General features: G+C 41.6%; 2 protein-coding genes across 14 annotated transcripts in view; one reads left to right on the top strand and one right to left on the bottom strand.

Annotated features, from left to right (window-relative positions):
• The window catches only part of PDS5B (PDS5 cohesin associated factor B), a 130,995-nt gene that overhangs the window by 106,703 nt on the left and 350 nt on the right, over positions 1 to 23,942 (bottom strand). For 4 of the 6 annotated variants that reach the window (XM_072850376.1, XM_072850371.1, XM_072850374.1 and 1 more), the window contains exon 1: positions 10,273 to 10,401. The exons of the other annotated variants lie outside the window; for them this stretch is intronic. The gene's annotated coding sequence lies outside the window, so the exon portion shown is untranslated. Of the gene's footprint in view, positions 1 to 10,272; positions 10,402 to 23,942 lie in introns of those variants that run through there. 6 annotated transcript variants of the gene reach the window in all.
• The window catches only part of N4BP2L2 (NEDD4 binding protein 2 like 2), a 51,689-nt gene continuing 51,496 nt past the window's right edge, over positions 23,750 to 23,942 (top strand). For 7 of the 8 annotated variants that reach the window (XR_012040432.1, XR_012040431.1, XR_012040430.1 and 4 more), the window contains exon 1: positions 23,750 to 23,871. The gene's annotated coding sequence lies outside the window, so the exon portion shown is untranslated. The remainder of the gene's footprint in view (positions 23,872 to 23,942) is intronic. The other variant, XM_072850381.1, reaches the window with a different exon arrangement.

A 23,942-nucleotide genomic window follows, 5' to 3' on the forward strand; every position in this document is an offset into this window, starting at 1 on the left:
AGATGAGACAGTCAGAAGGATCAGTGGAAGAGAGGCAGAAATCACTGTAAATACCAGAAATACTGGAAGATGGCACCCAAAGAAAATGAACCACCGTAAGACAAAAGCTCAAAGATAAATAGCTCAGACAATGAAGAAAAACTGATAATTAGAGGAAGACTTCTAGTTTTTAAATTAAAGTTTTAGAACAACTTTCTGGTCAATAACTGAAGCAAAATATCAAAATAAAATACAGCAGAACTTTATCAGTATACAAAGGAGATTAGTATCTTGCTGTTGTAGGCTATAAGAATAATTATTTGAAAAAGCAAGCCTTTCACTCTGCAAAATACTTCTTTTACTAGAATCACTGACAGAAAGTCCTTAGACTGGTACTCTAAAACAAGAGAAGAACTGACAACCAGCCTAGGTATCAAAATTTCACAATGTCACTAGTCTACGGCCATAATTTTGACACAGTCCTCTTTTAGCAGGGAAGCTACTTTAAGATCTAGTAAGGCAAGAATGATTTGTTTCCTTCCTCCAACAGCTGGAAAGTAATAGGCAGGAGGAGGCAGGAATTATTATTTTTCCTTTACATTAACTCTATTTTCAAAACAGCATAACAAATAAAAACAGTCGTAAAACCCTCAGATATCTTGCACTATATTATTTTAGAAGACTAACATCCGTAGTATTTATACAAAAGGGGAGAAAAGAAAATATGGAAGAGTGACATGGAAGCCATAGGGAAAACAAGGGGAACATGACAGAAAGCAGAAGACAACTACAACAGACAGACATTAGGTGTAAATAAAGTTTAATCACTGTATTGCCCCTTGGAAGGAAACAGCACTTGGTATTATTTTAGTATACCATTTATTTGGCAAAAAATGCCTTATTGAGCCTTACCATGACAGTTTTAATTCTTACAAAAAAAAAAAAACAACAAAACAAACAAAAAAACCCAAAACAAACAAAAACTAAAACAAACCCAAACCCCCAAACATTAATACTACTAGCATACTACCACAGAAGCAAAACAACGTTTTGTAAAATTTTGCAGATGGACAACCAATATAAAATTGCTTTAGTAACAAGTCAGAATTTGTATACATAAATGAGACTCCTTTCCATTCCTAACTTTGTATATAATGTTAAAAAATAGAAAAATAAATGCCTTAGACCCTATTGCAAGTGATTCAACACAGAATACTAAAGATGAAACAAAAAATGCTAGTGGGATGGATTGAATTGCAAGACCTAAAAGAAAGCATGGGTATTGCACTGCAAAGTCAGATTTTGTGCTAAATAACACTGCATCCAATCCTAATCAATATGAATTATAAACAAACATTTATATTAGGGCTGCATACAGAAATCTTAGTACCAAAATCACATTCAGATGGGTGTTTTACAAATAGAAGTTGTCTACCCAGATGGTTTGTATCAGTTTAGCGCTTTTTTTCCAGCTAACTAGTACATTTTTATTTGCTTTTCACAAAACTTGTGACAGAAAACCACAGAAAACTTGTGACCGAAAAAATAATTGTGTCCCTGAAGACAGTGGAAGAACCCATAATTGTGATTACAAAGCACAAATTAGATGAACACTTACTACAACCAGGTGAACTAAATGCATCAGTGGTAGGTTAAGACCACAGGACTAGAAGAAACTTCAAGTGACAGAGTCTAGTCATCTGCTATCATACATGAACCTACCAGTAAGATCACTTTAAAAAGTTGAAGCTGAAGACTCTTTCGATGTTTCAATCTGCAAAGTCTAACGTACGTTTGACATCTATCTCTACGCTCAACCAACATAAGCTCTCTTTGCCAATAATCTATTCACTCCTGTAACTTCTTTTAATACCATTATTCATCCCTTATAACTATTGAGCCCTGTGGGGTGGTGTTTTCACAGAATGGTTGAGGTTGGAAGGGACCTCTGGAGGTCACGTGGTCCAACCTCCTCAAGAGGGTTATCTAAAGCTGGTTGCTGAGGACTGCATCTAGATGGCTTCTGAGCATCTCCAAGGATGGAGACTCCACAAACTCCTAGGGCAACCTGTGCCAGTGCTCTGTCACCCTCACAGTGAACATGTGTTTCCTAATGTTCAGAGGGAACCTCTCGTGTTTCAGTTTGTGCCCACTGCCTCTGGTCTTGTCACTGGGCACCACTGAAGAGAGCCTGGCTCTATCTTCTTTGCACCCTCCTTTCAGAAATGTATATACATTGACACATTTTAATCCTGGCTTAGGTACAAACAGGAGTGTATGTACTATTACAGCTATGCCAATCTTCTTGATAATAATTTTCAAACTCTATGGTTTGTTTTCCTTTTTGAAATCAATACTTAATATTTAGTTATCCTTCAGTTACAGCTCATCACTCACATTCAGATACAGGAAAACGGAATGAAGCTGTCAGGGGAAGTTCAGATTGGACATTAGGAAAAGGTTCTTCACTGAGACGGTGGGCGGCCACTGGAAGGGGCTCCACATGGTGGTCATGGCACCAAGCCGGTCAGAGTTCAAGGAGCATCTGGACGATGCTCTTAGTCATACGGTTTAGTTTTAGGTCGTCCTGTGAGAAGCACGGAGTTGGACTCAATGACCCTTATGGATCTCTTCCAACTTGAAATAGTCTATGATTTTATGACATATTCACTGCACAGTGATAGCCAAACTCTTTGGGTGCATTAGTGTGTAGGTTACGCTTTCACTCAGGCTCAGATCTGTGCTGATATGTAGTAAGGACATACACCTCATTTTACTAGACTGGATCCCCAAGGAGGACAAAAATTTAGCCAGGAGAGAAATCTAAAGCACATCAGCATTAACAAAAAAACAACAACAAAAAAATCAAAACAACAATGAAAAACCCTTCACACCACCCTACTGGTCTATGTTCCATACACAGAAACGGTTAGGAACGGAAGTAACACCTATAGGAGATAACAGTAAAAAACTCAATAGAAACTAATCTTTACTCATTGTTAAAAGGATGGGTTTTGCAATTGAAAGGAGCAAGCTTTAACGTATTAATAAATACATATAGCTGCTTGCACTATGACTGTAACCATACAATCAAGATACGACAGTTCAGAGAGCTTCCACCTATTATTTAAGGTATGAGAACTGTTCATGTGCACATTACAGGTTGCCCTCTCCTGATTCCCCTGAAGTTAGAAGGTTAACATAGCCAAACCTCGAGATTAACAAACATCTCTGGTAAATCCTGTTGACAACTGAATCCATCACTAATCCACCTGCCTGCTCACAGCCAGATGTTGCTGCTACTTTAGCAGAAAAATCTGGAATCGTCCACACCTCGGCCAGATTCTTAGCTCAAGAGCAGTCTGTCTTAGTTAAGTCTTTAAGACAAAAAGCTCAGCTTAGCATGGAAACAGCTGAGGTATGGACACACTTACTTCGACCAACTCCACTGCAGGGACCAACAAGCTGTATCAGACAAATGGAGTAGAAAGTTTAGGGGTTATGGGAAAGGTATGCAACCGAGAGCCAAAGTTAATAGGAGGGAAGAACAACACCCCCACCACCCCCCCAAAAAAAACTCCAGCAACAAAACAAACACACAAATTCCATACACCACAATTTAGGAACCTCAAGGCTGGAAGTCTAAGAAGTGTTGAACAAGGCAAGAGAGGAAGTAGGATTTACATGGACAATGAAGGACTGGAATTCGAAGCCTGAAGAGGTATGAGGACAAACTAGACAGAGTCACTAGAGAGAGAGAGATCAGAGCAGAAAGATCAGCTGCAGGGGGCAGGAGGGGAATACACGTCCAGCAGAACTCGGTCCATTCCAGGGCCTGCAAGCACAATGTAGAATCATCATGTCACACTGCTCTTCTACCAATAATGTGTATTTGCAAGATTCCACTGAAAAGCTCTTGTACCTCATCCCACTTAATGCTGGTTAAAAAAGAAAAAACTTACTGCTACTAATAGCATTCCATTAATTTAATTAGTAGTAACTACACGTAGGTAAAGGTTACAATCTAATCACTCACAGGAGCACATCCATACGGTGAATTTGTTCAGTAAGTTTGCTTAAAAAAGAACAGCAAAAGTATGAAAATAGTTGCAAAAGCAGTTATTAAGGGTTAGGAAACATCAGAATTAAGATTTCTTATACAATATTGAAGGGAAAAGACACAAAAGAGCTGATTTACCTTACCCTTCACTACCTTTTTCCACGCCACAGAACTTCTTTCTCATTCAAAGCAAAGAAGCTACTCAACTTTCCTCGTCCTTGTAATTTAATGTGTGTCCCTTATTACACTCTATTTAAACCATGCTCTGAAGAGACTTAATTCCCTGCTGCTCTTCTGTACAGGACTCACCACTGTAATATGTTAGCATGCCATAAAAATTAACTTGTTCTCACAACATTTTCACAAAATTATTCATAAAAATGGGTATTCTTCTCATTTTATAGATGAGTAACCTGAGTTACAGACTGAAGTTTAAGAACTATCCACGAATTTTGCCTGCACAGATAGAGCAATTTAGGGCACAACTTTTAAGGTATGCCATGTTATCGTGCACTGTGTCTGAAACTAAAGCTTCTGTTGAGCCATGCAGAAGAAGTCAGGGTCTTGAGCCTGTCTCCCCGGAAATCAACACGCTACTAATAAGCTCTTGTGGAAAGTCTGGTTTAAACAGACTTATCTGGGATCACAAGAAACTGACAGAAAGAATGAATTCCAGTATTCCAAAGTGACATTCAATCACCCAAATCACCAGATATGCTTTCCCTTCCCACAGTCCCCTGTCAATTCATTTCACATTTTCCAGCTTTTGGAAAATATGTCAGCCAACTTTGATATGCAGCTCTAATTCCTAAATACAGCAAGTTGAAAAAAATCATATATAAATCATAACTAAAGACTACCATAACATGTACTTATAAGGACAGAAATGAATTAAAACTGGTTCCTATTTTTCAAAAGAAATTGCAATTTTAATTTTGTTTTAAGGCATTTTCGTAAGTAATATAGAAGATTAAGGGGGCCATGACCCATTAAGAAACAAAAAGTTACTCTAAATTTGATCATATATAACGCTGTACAAACACCCTGATGGAGAGCTTACTAAAGACAACATTTGTAACCTAGGGAAGACTTTCAAAATGTTTCCAGTTCTCAAAATACAGATATACCAGTCATTAAAAATGAGCGCAGAATATTTATTTCTGAAAATTGTACATGCATGAAAATCTCTTAATTCCCTCAGTTACAGAAATGCTTCCAAGAACTACAGACTGCATAATCTAAGCTGGGCAAATGGAAGAGAAATACATCTCCTACTTGCTATCTCTCTGAAAAACTGCCTCACAAATCTTCTGAGGAGTTTATCATTGGGCTTATCTATCCTTTCTTCCATTTCCAAAAACCAGGAAAGCAAAACGTTATAGTTTTATTCCAACTAGTTTGTACTCTCAGAGGAAGAAAACCCAAAGTAAACTTCATTATATACCATGAATTAAGCATCCACAATTTGTCTCCCTTAGACCTTTGAAAAGCACTGGGTGGCACACGGAATGTCCATAGACATTGTCCCACACAAAGGCTTTCACAAATTGATGGCACAAAAAGCTATAGTCTCTTCCACACACTTTGTTTCTCTGTACAGGAAGTCGTAATGAACTACACACAATGCTTCATACTGAACTGTCAAAAACCAAAATAATTATCAGAGACACTATCACACCTAACGGTAAGCTGCCTAGCACCTCTGTACATTTTCCTCAAGAAAACTCTTTCAAATTTTAAGTAGGTAGATGCAGAAAAAGAAAATATCCCTACCTATAATAAAAAGTTTGCATGAAGTATCTTCTGCTCACTTCTCATAACTGACAACAACTCATCTCAAATCTTTTTTGTTAAGAACAGAAACTTAACATATGTAGTGCCAAACAAAGATTTCCCAGAAATCTGGTTGTCTTCATTGAAACTCTACATCCAAGTAACAAAGCAGTACCAATAGAACTGAACAGTCAAACTCAAGGTAGCCCAAAGATTACCTACGGAAAGTTTTGATGTAAATTTCTTAAAAGAGTTCCTCATGAGCAGTATGTTTGTGCTCAGTGTGGGAAACTGTTAATTTTCTTTTTAACTTTTTAGAAATAGTCTTTTTTTTTTCCTCCCCTCCTTTCTAAGACTTTCAGAATTCTGATTCTCGATGTTGAATTGAGCTACCATGTGGATACACTGGGGATGTCTCAGAGAGAACCAGAGGCTGCTTTGACAGAAGTTGTGGACAACTAATGGGTATATTTACACAAAAGGTGGAAAGTCTCACTCAACAGTTACTTTCTAAGTCATTAACAATTATGTTTTAGCTGAATCTAGTCCTCTTTAAAAGAGCTACAAAATGTAGTTTAGGTGACTATACAGCAGAAGCAATTAAGACAATAACATTTTTGACTGCTAACTTTGTGTCTTTTTTGTCCATTAAAAAGTGTGCAAGTGAAGCATTTCATTTCAGCAGCAGAAGCATCCACCAGGATTTCTAATTAAGTCAGAGAAAAAGTACACACAGTTAGTATTGTCTGGAATAGATCTTTAAAGAACAGGGTCTAAATTAGAAAACCCCAGATGGGGTCCTGATCCCTGGTTATGGTACTACCATATAAATGGTGACAGACACAAGATGATTAGTACAAACATCCCCATCTGTTCCCAATGTGGTATGGTGCTTTTTTTTAATTATTATTTCTTGAAGCATATTAATACCAAAGTTGTCATGAGCTGAAATAACAGAGCTGAAGATCAGGCAGTATAAAACAAGCAGAATGATGAAGAATGTTTTTCCAATGCTTGGGATGGGATGTGAAAGAGTACATTCCACAGATGGGGACAAAGTAATGGAGGTCTTAATCCTCATAACCTACTTCAAGGATGTCCTCACACTTTAGAAAAGGTTGAAAAGCAGTACGTGGAGAGACAGACAGTAATAACCTTTAAAAAGAGTGGAGGCGTTTAACATTTTGATTCTTAAAAACGAGGTTAAAATACTACTTGTATTTCATGGAATTGCTTCAAGTTATATGTGTTACAGTAAATATTCACATTAATAGCATTTTTATTGTGGAATCCAAAATGTTCCAAAGAGTTTTTGAAATAAACCACTAACTTGCTGAAACAAAAAAGTTTATTTTCATTCATACACTGCACTTCTGATATATTTTACTTAAGTATCAGAACTAAGCAGGGAAAAAAAAAAAATCAAGTTTTCTACGAGACTACATTCAACTGAAGATGTCACCACATACATGCACAGTCTTAACTTTTAGATGTTCGACCTCTGGAGGCAAGGCAAGATTTTATTTTTTTTTTTAAAGCATATATTTTGCAATTCTTTAAAAGCCTGCACATGATTCCTTCCAGGATCTGTCAATACTGTTCAAACAGTCCAGAGGGTCTACAAATCTGGTAAATCAACACATCACCACCAAGGATCATCACACTAACACATCCTTCTAAAAAAGTTTCCTCAGTTTTCCCTTACCAGCTAGTTTCAAAACTGAGTGAAAGCCTCCAATATTCTCTTAGTCTTTCCAAAGATTGTTTCAGGTTGCAGTATTGACATTTGGTGCTAAGAGTAAAAACACCATCACTTCAGAAACTTGTTAAAAGGAGTATGATACACTATCTTACCACTTGTCGGTACCACACACCAGAATTACTTTTTGGTTCTAATAAAGGAACTTGTCTGAAGGGGGGCAGGGGGGACACTGTCAAGAAAGAGGAAGGTATATATTTGGGCTAAGTAATATTAAGAGAAAGGGATATTAGAATGAAACTGGTAGGGAAAAATAATGTGTTGTAGTATCATATTTTCCTCCATTTCCTACTTTGCTTGCTTTTACTGTTCAGCTTCATATTTTCTTATTCATTGCTCCCATGAAAATTCTCCTTGTGCAACAAGTAGCCTTTTTAACCTCTTCTAAACTCAGGCTTAAAGAAAAACATTTACTCCAAAAACCTTTAAATGAAAATCCCTTACTAAAGACTCCTACAAACACCCATACAACCTCTTACTCTTCTGTGTGAATATAAATTCTGTGACTGAAGGAGAGAGACAGAGAGGAAAAAAGCATAACCTAAGAGTCTGGTAGAGAACAACGTATCCCAAAAGAAAATGCATCTTTTTGATCTACAGGAGGTAACAGAGCCTCCTCTTCTAGAGCCAAAAATGAATGATGCCTGAGGTCATGCCCATATTTCATTACTATGCTTTTCCAAATGCTAGCAATGACTGTTGGTTCTTATATTTTTAATTACAGCTTAACAGTGACTTAGCTGACTTGCTCAATTTAAGTCCATAAGTAAGCTTGCTAGATACAGTCTAAATCCAATATTTATATGGCACACAAGAAAAAAAAAATAGTGTACAAGTGTTATACACATATGGTTTTCCATTTTAATTTGATTTATTTAGCTGTTTCATCAAAAACTGAACTACAGTTTATCCAGCTTGTATAGTAACTAGTAAAGGGAATACAAGATACAGTAGCATTTGCCTATGTGTCTAAGAACTACATTAAAAGAAAAACCAAACAAAACACCACACACACAGCCACACCACACACACCCCCATACCTCACAGTAATAAAGTACAACCTTGCTTCAAACACAGACACAAGATGTCATGCAAGTACTAAACTACTTTCTCCAGCAGTGCACGCTTTCAAATGCCAGTGATGAACACAATATGTACACCTCCGTCAAACTATCTTACCTGATTGCCTGTCACTCTCTTTTCTTCTAGGGTAGTCTGAGCATAGCATACATGCACCTATTTCACATCTTTCTGAAGTATTACTTCACACAAGTACATATAATATTTAGAGCATATCTGTATCACATACAAGACATACTAAGCAAAATTTCCATCATCTGGAAACAGAACAATTCGACTAGTTTGGTGGAGGAAAACCTGAAGGAATGCATATCATCTTATCTCCTTCCCAAAACGCGATTTGACGCCCATTCTCAACTATAAAGCCACTCAAATTTTCAACACTCCTTCTGTTGCATCCCCAGCAAAGAGAAATCAATTACAGCCAAAGCACCTACCCAGCAAGCACAAAACAAAGACCAACACGAGAATACTTCAGCAGTTGTGTTAAATGGGAAAACAGAACGCCCAACAAAATAATCACAGCTCTCAGTAAGCAACCGTGCAGGAAGCAAACATAAAAGTCAGAGTAAGGCTTGCACGACAAAATCCAGCTCTGTAGGAGCTGGTCTGCTGCAGTTTAATTTTCCAGGATTGTTCACCGTCATTAATTGTTGATTTGTTTTGAAGAACAGATAGTGATTTATTTGCAGCGGGATGAAGTTACAGACCTAGATTCCTGTCCAGAGGCTCTCAACGTAAACAATACATAACCTATAAATTAGCCATTCTCCATCTGGCAATTCAGATGTAAAATTCATAGTTTTTCATCTACCAGGCGGCGGCAACCACCCCCCCTTCCTTCCCGAGCGCTTTCTAACAGAGCCTGATGCAAAGTGGGAGGGAAAAAGAAAGAAAAAAAAAAAGAAGCCAGCATGAAAGAAACGGGCTCGCACAAGTAGGGACCCACCAAACCGAGGTCCTCGGCGGCCGCCACCTCCGCCCGGCTGAGGATCACTGCTAAGTGCGGAGCGGAGAGACTGAACCGGGCGGGGAGGGGGGGGAGGGTCCCCTCGCCGAGCCCGGGCAGCCGCGCGAGGCGGCGGGAGCCCCGGTGCAGCCCGAGCGGGGACTAGGCCGGCTGCAAGGGGCAGGGAGGGGACACCCGAGGGAGCCGCGCTCACTCACCACAACGGGCGAGCACTCTCCCTCCCTCCCCGCCCCCCCCGCCGCGAGGAGCCACCGGCGCTGAGCGCGCGACACCGCCCGCTGGGCCACCTGGGGGGGAGGGGGTGACCCCCAGGCCCCGCGCCGAGCGAGGGGCAGCGCGCACCCCAGCCAAGGTCACCCCCTCGCGGGGCCCCGCCGCGCCCGGGGCGGGGGGGCGGGGGGGGGCGGCAAATTTAATTTGTGACGCCGGCCCCGGGAAAGGGGGGAGGGGAGCAGCCCCGCGAAGGGGCGAGGGGGATGGGAAGGGGGGGCTCCGCCACGGGCCAAGGGGGGGCTCCCCCCTGCTCCCCCTCCTCGAGCGCTGCCCGCGGAGCTCGGTCCGAGCGGGCGCCCCCCGCCCCCGCCACAGAAAAGGGAAAATGGAGCGGGGACGGGGTGGGGGTAACCGCGGCCGAGGTGCCGGGCTCCTTACCCCGCCGCAGCCGCCTCTCCTCGCTGGTCCCAGGCGGGTCCGCTCCGCGCTGCCGCTGCTCCGGGCTCGGAGAGGAGCTGCCGCCGTAGCCGCAGCCAATCGCCTCTAACCCCCTCCCCTTCCGCAGCTCGCCCCGGTCCCCCTGTCGGCTTCAAAATGGCGCCAACTTGTCTCCGGCTGCTCCAATGGAACCGCCGAGGGAAGCGAGCGGGGCCAGAGCGGGGCAGCAGCGCCCCCTGCCGGCCCGCGCGGCCGCCACGGCGCGGGCACCGGCCGGAGCCGCCGGCCACAGGGCCCGCGGCCAGCGCTCCCCGCAACGGCGGCCCGCCGCGCCCCGGCCCCCCGCGCCGCCCAGCGAGCCCTGCCCTCCGCGCCGCCGCCGGCGGGAGCCGCAGAGCACCGCTGCCGGGCGATGGAGGGCGGGGGGGTGTTAAAAAGTCACGACCCCTCCCCACGCGTGCTCGCGCCCCGGGGCCCAGTCCAGCCCTCGCTTTCCAGCCGGGGAAGCCTGCGGCTAAGCCCGCCTCGCCCGGAAGACCACCGGTAGCCGCACAGCACCGTGCGAACCCTTGCCAAAAGCGAGGAACTCGGCTTAGAAACGCGACCGCGCGATTCCCAGGCTGGCAGAGCACCTTCCTCCAGCGGTCCGGGCCGCGTCAGCTGCAGCACTTCCAGAAACCAGAGACCGGGAACGGGGGATAAAGCAAACGGCCCGGACCGAGAGAGGACCGGGCAGCCAGACGGCAGATAACGACGGTCGATTATCTGCTGATGTGCGCTGCGTAAATTAGTGAAATAAGTATTTCCCCCAAACGAGATGAATTATTAAAGGGTTACTGTAGAACAATAAGGAATAAAGTTGCTTAACTGCGGAGAAAGAGCAGAAAAAGTAGCAGAAATTGCTCACCAAGCCCTTCGGTTTTGCTTCAGTGAGTGCAAGTTTCAGGGGCGACCTTATAGGAAAACGCAAACAGAAAAGTGATGTAATTTCTTCTCGCTGCTACAGATAAAATGCTACATTTATGAATGACACGTCTGGAGAAACTGGAAGTGTTTAGAGTATTATGGTTTAAAAAACATAAATCACACTCAGCAGATCTGCTGAAATACACTCTGGGCTTTGGCTAGTGTGAGAAACGTACTTAAGTAGCCTGTTAGCCAAGACATTGTAACGAGTATTTTAAATCTTTAAATACGTTCCCTCCCGCCTTCTAAATTTGGTAACACATTGTAACCAGCTTGCCTTATTTTCAGTCAAGTTTTTAACTAAGTTAAATACCCGCATCTTCTAATGAAACCTATACCAGGATAAATTGCCAGGACTATTACATAAAAAAAAAGCTTTCAGGCCCCCAAAACTCCCCTTGTTTATGTTTCTGGGTGAATTATGTTTGTCCCGCTCTTCCTGAAAACAAATGTACTACTGCACAGGCAGAAAAGAGAGGAATACTTTATCTGACAATCGTGCATTGCTTGTTATTGGGAAGGATCCTGCACTTGCAGTCAAGGATATACTTTTTGATGCAGGTTGAACAACTTCCCCTCAACCCCCCATTGCCATCTATCTGGGCTTACCTAGATAATAAAATCTTAGGTTGGGGAACACATCTTCTTTCTATGGAGCACTTGCAGGTGCGTGTGGAGATACTTACAAACCAGCAGAAAAGTTAAACTTTCATATAGCTATTGAAATTGCAAAGCCAGGTGTATAACTGTGAAAGTAACTACTGTGCTGCCATACTTCGTATGCAACCATTTTGCTCCGTTTTACTGATGGAGCAGGTTACAGGAGCACTTACTCTTCAGCTCCTGTCAGGACGCCGGGAGCCGCGAACGCCTGGAGAAGTACAACGAGGTGCTGTGTAACGGAGGCCTCTCCGCAGTTACCTTCTGCGCTTCATTTCGTGCCTGCACTGAGACTCTTTACAATTTCAGAAGTCGACATTCCGCAGGTAATTCTTCACTCGTCCTCTTTTCCACCCCCTCTCCGTTTCGCCACCGTCGAGGCGCGGAACCCCGCAGCGCGGTGCTCGCTACAGGCGCCGCGTTACGTGACGGGCGCTCGGCTGCCGGCGCCCCGCCGCAGTAGCGTGCGCGGCCCTCAGGAGGGAGCCCGTCCGACACCGCTCCTCCCGCCGGCGGGGGCCGCTCGCTAACCTTCACCCCGGCCCCGGCCGTTACCCCGCGGCCGGTTCCCGCCAAGAGAGGTGGGAAGCAGCCTGCGCCCGGCCTCCGCCCCAGCGGCGGTTGGTGGCGGCCGCGCCGTGAGGAGGCGCCGCCAGGCCGGGGCCGAGGCCGGGGCCGAGGCCGAGGCCGGCCCGGCGCCGCGGGCGGCAGGAGGCAGCATGGAGCTGCCGTTCCTCAGCGCCGGCGAAATCCATCAACTATCCGGCAAGCCGCGTAAGACCTCCTTACACACTCGTTTGTTGGTTTAGCTAGACGTGTTGCGCAGGAGTTTCCTCAGAAAAGAATTTGTAAAGTGTTAAGGACCGATATTGTACCTACAGGAGGGAGTAACAAGTACCCGGTCCCTTTTCACTGCAGTCCTAAAAGAAAAGAGCTGCGCCGTGCAATCTGTGCAAGCCCTGGCCGTGCTCCCGAGGGCAGACTCAGTCTCTCCCACAAGAAATGTCACATCTCACAGGGCACTGATGACTGTAACCAGACTCGGTTTTACTAGATTTGCCACCTCCTGAAAATGCAGGCAAAAGTAAGGATAAATGTATGTTGCAGAAATTGTATACTTAAGAAAGATTCAAAATATTTGCACAAAATAAATGTTTTGCTTACAGTATGACATATAGAGAAAGCCAGGGCCACAGAACTTCAAAGACCAGATCTTTTACACAGAATGTGTGTGTTGAAGATACTGTTTGCGTCACAGTGTTCAAGCGACAATGATGAACATCCCAGTCAACATCCTACACAGCAGTATTCTTCTCACGGCTTTCTGTCTCTAAAAACGTTGTGTGAAAACAGCAGGCTATAGTGACAAGGGCAACTTTGTACCTTAGAAATACACAGAATCTTCTCAACAATGAAAATGTCCTTCTGAGTCAGACCGATAGTCCATCCAGCCCCATATTTGGTAACCAGCAGTGGCACCACCATCAGCAACATAGTTTTCCCAGAGTAAGACCCATACCTTGCATTTCCAGTTTGCTGGTCCCTGCAATTTCCCCAAATGCAGGGAACTTAAATGCAAAATTTGAGGTAGTAGTATTCCTCTGTATAAAACAAGAATAATAGCAAAGGAGATACTATTTAGGGAGACCTGCTTACTTTCTGTTGTTCATCGTACACTCCCAGCATCTACAGTTGCTGTAATAGGGATACTACATGCCTGGTTTGTACATGGACGGTACACACCTGTCTATTCCCTTTAGAATTCATTTATGGACCTCTTGTCCACTAACTTGTCTAATCCCTTTTTGAACCTGCTGACACTGTGTATTTTCTAGCCTACTTAGGCAGCAGATTACAGAAGCCCACTACCCATTGTGTCAAGAACCCTATTTCTGCATCCACCTTAAATGGGGCTTTCTTGGTTTGTAAAATTTGATCATATGCCACTCAGCCTTGTCTTCTCACAATCAGAATCCAAACCCTTTTAGTCCCTACTTTGTCAGACTGCCGATCTCTCCCCTTGGATCATTTTAGTTCTCTCTCTTGATACCTTTTTAAAATTTGTTGTGTCCTTGCAGAGCAGAACTGCACGCTGCACTCAGGATAGGAGTACACTGAGATTTCCCACAGAGCAGCAAACTGCTTTCTGTCTTGCTCTCAGTATTCTTCCTGATGATGCCTTACATCTCTGTTGTTTAGTGCGTTTTTTTGGTTGCTGCTGCAGTTCGAGCCAAAGATTTCAGAGAGCTGACAACAATGACTTCAAGACTTCATGAATTTAAACTTCCAGGATTGACAGGTAATTCTATGCTTTACCTTAGGCTGATCTACTTCAAAGCCTATCTGCCATCCTTTTACCCATTCAGTTTTGTGAGGCCTTCTGGAGTTCTTTCCACCAGCACAGCATTTGAGTACTCAAAAGAGTTTAACACCATCCAAGTATCATTCAGTGTGCACCCCCTTTTCTGGGTCGTTGATGAAGATCAAAGATTGCTGTGTAAAACAACATCAGTAAACACAAACATTTCTGGAGGAGAGCATTGCTGACTTTTCTCTACCCTGGAAAGTAAGCATTAAACTGTACTCTCTGCTTCCATCCTTCCACCAGATTTCCAACTCGGAATAGGACATTTACTCCAATTCCATGGTAACTTTGTTTAACAGCTTTTAGTGAGGAACCTGCACAAATGCTTTTTGAAAATACAACTATGTTTCCTGGTTTGTCTTTGTCCACATAATTCTTGACTCACAAACCTGCTGGAAGTCTGTGACCATGTCAGTATTTCCCTTCACAGAAACTATGCTGGCGCTTTCCCAAGACATTACGTTTATCCATGGGCCCAGTGATTTTACTCTTTTATGGCACTGGCCTTTCAGTGTGAATAGGAGTAGGAACAACTGTCAAGGTAACATCACCACCAGAAGATTCACTAAACATTTTTACTGTGTATCCTTCCTCATTAGAGTAATCCTGAGGCATTTGCATGTATGAATCTCTGTATAAGTTTTGCCTTTAAGTCCCCCCATTTTTTTCACTCATGGACTTGAATCAACGAAGTATATGAAGACATACCAACTTTAAGGATAGTTCAGAACAGAATAGACAAACATCCTAACTTTACCGGTCATACCTTTATTTAAATAAGAGCTCTAAGATATACCTCACAGGACTGAACAGACAGGGACCTCAGGAAGAAAGCTGACAGGTGGGAAGTGACATAGACTTTCAAACCACCCCAGCATCCCACTATGGGATGAAGAAAGGTTGGAAGGAAGCTGGGTCCTAGAATGACTCAATGCTGTAGACTTCAGCGATCCCTACTGATTCACTACAGTGAAATATTAAAATTGCCTAACAAAATCCTATAGTCCCAAGCGGAACAAGGGAAGGAATAGATTGGAGGGAGCAAAATCTTTTTTCTTCCCCCCCCCCAGGAGAAGCAGATATTTTAGCTTAACCACATTATAAAACTCTGTCCTGGCTAGCATGCTCAGTCAGCTCACAGGAAGGTGAATTGACACAAGGAAGAAGGGAGGGACTACACAGCACAGATCAAGAACACCTGCTTTTGATAGCAATAAGTTGGGGATTATTTTATTGAATTCCCTACCTATAGATTAACATTATGTGATTTAAGAGTAACTGTTGAGCAAACCCCTCCATACAGTCATCACCAGAGTCTGATGAAGGACCAGCACAAATAACAAAGAACCTGAATGGCAGCCAATTGTTTTTTATTTGAATGCAAACAACAAGTTACATTTCTAACATTACATGAGTTGCTCAAGAGATATCAAAACCACTTAACTGAATCCTAAAGTAGCTTTTGTTTCCTTTTATAAATGGTTTGGGCAAAATCCAGGCAGAAGGGAAAAGTAAAAATTGAAAATGTTTAAGAAATAGAAGGGTTTTTTTCCTCTTTTTCCTCTTTTTTCCATTTTTTTCCTCTTTTTTCACCACGCTTATCTAAATTCCCTTTCTCAATGTAGCAGGTTTGTGAAAAGGATATTTTTGTTTCCAGCATAGGTATAACCACCTTTCCCTTCTGTTTGTTTCTCTTATAATTATGACTCTTGAACAGTTGCATCAAAAGTATTTTACTAGAAAAAGATTTCAAATTAAATACATGTCATTTATATACTGAGCCCTTTACACTGAAAGGGTTTTTGCCATGTAAGAGGGAGAGTTAGTGCCTGTATATACCTTCAACTGGCAGATGTAGTGATTTGTCTCAGAGAAAGAAAAAAATAGTTCATTTACTAGTGTTGGCTCTTCAACTAAATGGCTGACACTATTATGAACATGAGTTAACTTCGCAACTAATTTTAGTATCTCATATGTCTCTTAAGTAATTTGCAAGGAAGCTACATGGAAACAGTGACTTAAGATGACCGGAATTTTTAGACTCTTACTGCCTCTGTCAGTGCTGTTTCCAACACTGTCTCCTTGTAAACAAAAATCAAACAGCTGAATAAGTGATGCTCAGAAGCTACTAGCTTTAATACATGTGCAATATTAATTCTAAAGTTTAATAAGTACCTGTTTAATCTTAGTACTAACAAGTCTGACTCTACCAAAAATACCTATCTGCATCTGTCTTGTGGTTGTTTTCTAATAAAAAGACAAGAGTCATTAAGTACTACATGATATTTCACAAAAAAAACCCCCTAGAGATTATATTAGCTTACTTTTCAGGGTGAGGCCTGCAGGAAGCCTTTCACTCCACCTACTCATCTGCTCTCTTCATGTAATAGTTAACAGCTACAGTGGGACACTAGTATGATTAAATGACCTACTAAAGTAAGTCTTTCTATTAAAACAAAAACTATTACCCCTCCCAAAACGTGCCACCTCAAGTCAGTTGTAGATGTATCTTTCTCTGTCCTCTCTTCTTCAGATAGGATCCTAAAGAGGTCAGTGTCTTTGGAGACATGTATGGGAAGAGAACAATAAAATGTTTCATGTTACAGTAGCCACAGGAGCGAAAAACATCATTTAGATTGTTAATGTTCTGAAACAGAATCTGCCTCTACTGCAGTCAGGAAGTGATGGTGCTTTATTTCACTACCAACCAGTGCATCTTTTACGCTTTAGCTAAACAAATCTAAACATCTTGCTGTCTGATAGGAATAAGTTAGAGACCATTAATACACAAAGCTTTAAGGCTTCTAATACCAGTTTGTTGTGGTTCCCCCCCACCCCTCCCTTCATTCTAGTGTGGCTTAACAGCTGTTTTGTTGCTAAATGTCATGGAATCTTCTTGCTGACCACTAACCACTCCAGCTATTTGCACAGTGTATGCCTACAATTTAACACTAATATAACCTATGGCACCCAGCATCTAAAAAGCCACAGTAATCAGGAAAAAAAAAATTGTTCTTCCCTTAGTGTCTTCCTGACAGGTATGACAGTAGAGAATTAGTATTTTGGGAGCCTGTACCAGCAGTCTTTCTTTCCCTGGTGATTAGCTCAGTTTGTCAGTGAATTAAATTAGTTTCTTGTCTGAGTTATCTTTAATTGATTTAAATGCTTTCCATCCTTAATTGAGATGTAGGATAGGAAGTGGGAGAGGGAGAGTACATAACCTCAATACTCTTAAGCAATGCTGTTAGTATGACAAAATGGGAAAAATATTTAAGAAATTTTTACTGTAAGTTGTACCTGAAAGGTGAGCATCTCAGTTGTTAAACTTCAAGTATTCAAATAAAAGGAATTTCAGGTAACAACTGCATAGTTAAAAGGAACAAGTATTCTACAAAACAGTAGGGATGTTAACATTGCCATAACTAAGCATGTGGTACTAAACTTGTGTAGTATTTCATTATCTCTTTTCCTCGCACTTAAACAGTGATTAGTGTATTAAGCATTAAATATTTAAACATATTCTGCTGTGTAAAATGCTGGGTATTTTTCAGTTGCTCTATCCAATGTTCTTTTTCTTCTATTCACACCTTTTCCTTTTACTATTCCACTGTTTGTCCTCTATTTAAAGCTACTTATTTTAATGTCCCATTGAATTTAAGTCTACTGACTTGTACTCATTGTACAGGTCTCCTCCATTTTTATGTAAATTTGAGCTCTATTTAGATATTGCAGACTAAGCAGTGCCTGGACCTTCACCTTGAGTGTCTCTTCCCAGAAATTCCCCATGCTCTACTTTGAAACACATACATTTTTCAGAATTGTGTTTTCTTGGTCTGCTTTCCCCTAATATTTCACAACCTATAAGCTCAGCTTTGCTGTAGGCCAGCAGTTGCTATATTTTCTAAAGCACTCTGCCTTAAAACAAAGCTTAAATCTTACAGTTCTTTCAGGTTTGTTTTGCTATAGTGCTTGAGACCTAACTCACACAACAGGTGCTTTACTGTAAAAAAAAACCAAAAAACCTACATATCATGCAGATTTCAGCCAAAAAACATTAAATCAAAGATTTCAAGAACCTCCAAAATAAACTAATCAGGTATTCCTTTTATTTTCTCCCCACTATTTTTATCTTCAAAAGGGTTCATCCTATACTGGAAGGGAATCAAATAACAATATTTAAATGAAAACTACTTACATCACAATCAAATGAAATACTAGTCTCTCCATGGCTTCAATATCGCTTAATAGAATCTGTTACATAGATCAAAAAATATTCCCATCTCCCATAACCAGCAGGCCAGTAGGGATATTTTTTGGTAAAAAGATAGAACTTTATCAAAACTATTCTACAGAATTCCTAAGTTAATTCTCAAGTTTAAATTTGAAAATTAAAAAAACCCCTTTATTTGTGGAAATTAATAAGCCAAAAACTGTTACCAATTTTTTATGCTTGAAACTTTGATCTAGCATTTATATACAACTCTTTGCCATACAAATATTTCAGAAAACCATTTGGCAAATAATATTCCTAGCTGGTTGAGTAAACCAGTTCTCTTAATGTTCACCAGAATTTCTCTCTAGATATAGTTTGATTAGAATTCAAAGAATTATGCAAGAGTATTTCCTGTATTTCCTAAATCATCTTGAAGCCTCACTTTTTCTAAGAAGATTAGCGAAGTACAGAGTGGCAAGACAAACTAAGACCCAAGGTGATTATCCTTTAGAGGGAGGCATGATTAAATATAAGTATGTAACTAGTCTGCTTGAACTCAAATGCATGTCTTATTAAGGTGTTATTAGAAGAACAGTGTTATGAGAAGAAGAAAGAGTACTCTGCTACATCAAGTCTGATAACAAGATCAAGGCACAAGACCAAAATGATTGAGCTATCACTCCATATTAAGCCTTAATTGTAAAAGCCAATCTCAAGTGGTGCCCACTGGGTATTTATCTTGATTTTTTTCCCTTGCTATTACACATGGAGTCTCAACATTCTATCTATCTTAAATTTGCCTAATCTTTTCTATTAAAAGGCAGAATACAAGCATTTATTGTTTTGTCAACATTTAATTTTTTGGGTTAACATTTTTCATACCAGCTACCTTCTTCATGCTGAGGTATTTTGGGAAGTTTTATCTAAAATGTTTCTAGAAGCAAATTTAAGGGAAATATTTCCTTACAGAAAATAATTGTATAATGTTTTTATTAAAAATACCCAGTGCTTCCCCTTTTATTAAATAGGAGCTGGCAATCTGAGAAATCTGAAGAATATTCCTCTTCCTGCTCCCATTACAGCGTACTCAAACAGTGTACCTCTCTCTCAGCAGAGAATGTATGTATTCTCCATAGTTTTCCTTCAGCAAATGGATGCCACTGTGATGCTGCGTTCCAGACTTGCAGGAGGAGATAAAGGCAGCACATTAGTCTTATGCAGGGAAGAGGAAAGTGATAAAAAACAGAAGGAAGAAAACACCCTGAATCAAATGGGAAGGGAGGGAAGGGGAAAAAAGAACAGCATTCATAGTAGGAAGTGATAGAGGACTACGGAATTGAAAGGAATAATGGGAACCAGGCAAGAAGCAAGATCATATTGGAAGGGAACAGTAGAGGCGAGGAAGAGACCAGCAATCACAGTGGGTCGCAACAAACACTGGAGTGTAAAAACAATTGCAAGGAGGCGCTGGGTAGAGCAGCATGGCCAGTAGGGTCATGTTGGTTGGTAACCATTAGGGTGAGGGTGAGGTGGTAGAGTTAAACTGATCCAACGGCTGAATGCTGCTGAAGGGAGGGGTACCAGTCCCTGCTCCCTCCCCAGCTACTTGTGCCCACTGCTTCCCTGGCACTGGCCAGACTCTGCCCATCAGTGGTGCAGGAGCACTGGCTCTCTCTGGGTTCAAACAAGAACAAAAGCTACTACAAGAGAGGAGGCAGGACAGCAGGCAGCTGTATGGGAAGGGAGTAGCAGGAGCACCTTTTCTGACAGTAGTTTAGTTTTAGTGTGGTTTAACTGTAATTAAAAAATGCACCTTAAGGCATGCTTTTCTACAGAGCCTGAAATTGGGCCCGTGCAAAAGAGAGCAGTCTGTTAGTGCAACTACTTACGTTAGTACAAGTACCAGTGATCTCTGCCATGGATCTAAAGCATCAACTATACCAGTAAACCATGTAGGAATCAAGATGATCCTCCAAAGTGGACAGTTGCCATCTTCCCGTTTTAATTAAGGAAATCAAATACAAAAACTGCTCTGAGAAAATGCTCCATTTGCAAGTTCAAACATTCACATTACATAATGTCAAAACTAATTTTTTCCTAGAACTTTATTAATTTCCCTTATGCATACAAATTGTGATGCTATCTGTAATATTCAAATCAACTGAAACTTACAAGACCCTTGGAAAATTGAATCAAAATCTGATTATATGAAGTGGAAAATTTTCCTTTCACTCTTCTCTTAGATCAGTTAAGGCCAACATTTCATCAACTAATACGAAGGTGATGGCATAAATGTCAAGGAACACAAGAATAGATTATTTTTAATAATTTGTTACCCACACAGCAACACTACTACACTCTTACATTTTTACTTCTATGAGAAGTTTCCACCAAAATCATAGATGAGTTTTGTATGTTACAGGAAGCGTGATTTGGGTGACATATAGTAGAGGTACATGGTAGAGTGCTAAGCAAATTTATAAACATATGAGAAAAATGGAATTATAAAATTCAGACTCCTCTGCAAACAAAGAAAAACCACAATCTGTTAATGCTTCTTTGTAAATATTTTCACCCCCTTACAGTGTTCACCCCCTTGGACACCACTTTTACCTACCCTATCAGCTTCTCCTGCCAATGTTTCTGATTGAACTTTTTATCATCTAGTGCAGCCTGAGGATTCTGGGGGAATTGTTTGTAGCTTTGTCTCAAATAAGTACAACATCTTCCCATATGGGATCTGTAGCAGCTGCAGTAGTATCATCAGGGAAAGCATATTTTATTACCCTCAATGAGGTTGACAAAATGACATTAGGGTATCGTCAGTTGTAACGTGTGGCTTATTTAATTAGGTACACAACTACTGGGAGAATTCCCAAAATGGAATATATACGAGACAATTACTAGATACACAACACGAAGTGCTTCAGAGCTTTGATCTCCAGATACTACCTTCAGAAGGTCCACGTGCAGTACACTCTTATTCTCCCTAAATGGTTAACTTGGGTGCTTCATGGTTTAGCTTGTGTAGGGAAGCAAATAATTATTGTTTCAGACGGAAAATAGCTTTTTCCTTAGGATTAAATAATTAATAGTATTACTATTAGAAAATAATTCTCCAAGACGTCAAGAATCTTGGTTGCAAAATATTTTTTATATTAAAATTAAGGACTAGCCTTATTATCTTCAGATAATCTCATGAAAAAGGGTAGAAGAATAAAGCAGTGTAGCCCTTTGTATTTCCGAAAATACTTGTGTTAGAAATATTCCACCAACCATTCTCCTGTGTATGTCTTGTGTCTCTACATTTTTCTTGGGAGCAAAGGTCAGTTCTTTATGACATTTCCTATTTTCCTTCCTGAAAGAACTATTTACAGCAGAAATTACCAGTTTCTTCTGAATTTTTCTTTACTTCAAAATAGCTTTAAGATTTTGTCTCTTTGACTTTGGATTCCAAAATATGGTACAAAACTCAGGCCCTAAAGCCACAGCAAGGCCATGTCTAAACATAGGACTGCTCTGGTCTTCCAGGAGAATTCACACATTGTTTTTGCAGTCTGGAATGGAATGACAAGGCTATGCCGCCCTTACTCCTTAGAAGAAGCTGCACAAAGATTTCCCAGGTCTGGTTGTGATACAGGCAATGTCTAGTGCAGTGCTGTTAAGTGCAAACCAATACGGAAAAGTGTTTGATGCTAAGATTGTGGCATTCATACAATACACATTTCAGTAGCTTTTAAATTGGAAGAGCACTAATCTTAACAAACCACGGTAAATAGGAAGAATGAGGAGATTCACTTCAAAAGCTCACTTCTGATCTAAATTAAAATGCTGCCCAAGACACATCCATACCTTCTAACAAAACAAAGCTATCATCTGACACGGGAAAGGAAACTACTTTTTCATGGCAGGGGTAACTGGAAGGAATGCCTGGTATGGATTTCAACAATCACTGTGTTCTTTTTACCATTTATAGTAAATAAACTAATTTCAGAGATTTTATAAAGTATATAAGCTCTAAAATATTCATAATTTATTCAGATTATCTGAAAGCATAAATGTTGCAGGTATTTAGAATGGGCAGATCAGTTGCAGGAGCTGTTGTGTGCACTAATGAAAATTGGGGAATTACTGTTACAAAACTGTTTCTTAGGAAAAATGTGGTTTGCTTTGCATAACACCACAAGATTTGAAAAAAGAATGTAGTCACATCATGGAAAAAAGATACTCTATTTATGCTACAGGGAAAGTTGCATGTCCATGTAAGTACAATACATGTCTAGGCAACTTGGGCAGCTCTTACATTGGGGACAATCCTCATCAGAACTTCATAGTCTCACTAAAATGTTTGTTGTTCTTACACAAAAATCAGCATACCGCTTAAAGCAAAATAAACGTTCTGGTCCTCAAAACTCTACAGAATGAAGTATTTTATCCTTAACATAGCGGTCAGAGCAAGTTAATCTAGTACATGGATACATTATAAATAAATGTTCTCCTTTGGGGTTACAGCCAAAAAAATCTGCTTTATGCAAATTAATGTGGACAGGCCTAATGTCTGGGCAAAATATGCCTGCAAAGTTTATTTCATTCTTTAAAACAAAACAAAACAACCATCAAACAGTTTTAAGAAGGTAGACCATACCACAGAAACCAGAGTCAAAATAAGGTGTGGGTATAGCAGAGGGAGTGGAACAGCAAAACAGAGGAAACAAGGCTGCCGGCTGGAGCTTCTGCCCTGCGTTTTCAGTAGCTGAGATTTTTTCTTCCACCAAGATGGAACACCAGATGAAACACTAGATGTTTTAATACTGAGTTACAGAAATAAGATTGCCAATTTTACTACAGTACAGCCAGCAGCCCCCAAAGCTGGGAAACCACAGAGACGGCCTCTGCCCTCACAACCGCGACACCTCCCCGCACGCTGAGAGAACAACCCCCAAAAGAGTTGAAAATAGCCTAAAACCCACTCCCCCGTGTTGGCTTAGATCATTTGTCTCCGAGGAGGGGGGAATGGGGGGTGTGGAGGGAAAGAGACGGCCACCGCCCCTCACAGCCCGACCTGCTCGCGGCCTATCCGTAACATCTCCTTCCCGCGCTCAACAGCCGCGCACTCAGAGACGGCACGGCACGGCACGGCACGGCACGGCACGGCACGGCACGGCACGGCACGGCACGGGCCCCCCGAGGGGGATGCTGGGAGTTGCGGTCCGACGCCCCGCCGGTCGGAACTACAAGTCCCATAACAGCTGGGGGGGTCACGGGGGTGAAGGGGCAGAGGGAGGCGGCGCCATTTTGAGAGCGAGGGCTTGCCAGCGCTCCCCTCCCTCCCCGGCTGCCGGGAGTGCGCTGCGCGCCGAGGCGGCGGAAGACGGGCGGGCCCCTCTGCCTTGAGGTTGGTCTCCTCACCCGCATGTGGCTGTGGCTTCTGTTAAGGGGGCCGGGAAGGCGCTTCTCCCCGCCACC

Source organism: Ciconia boyciana, chromosome 1 (assembly GCF_034638445.1).
Source record: "Ciconia boyciana chromosome 1, ASM3463844v1, whole genome shotgun sequence".
Lineage (NCBI taxonomy): Eukaryota > Metazoa > Chordata > Aves > Ciconiiformes > Ciconiidae > Ciconia > Ciconia boyciana.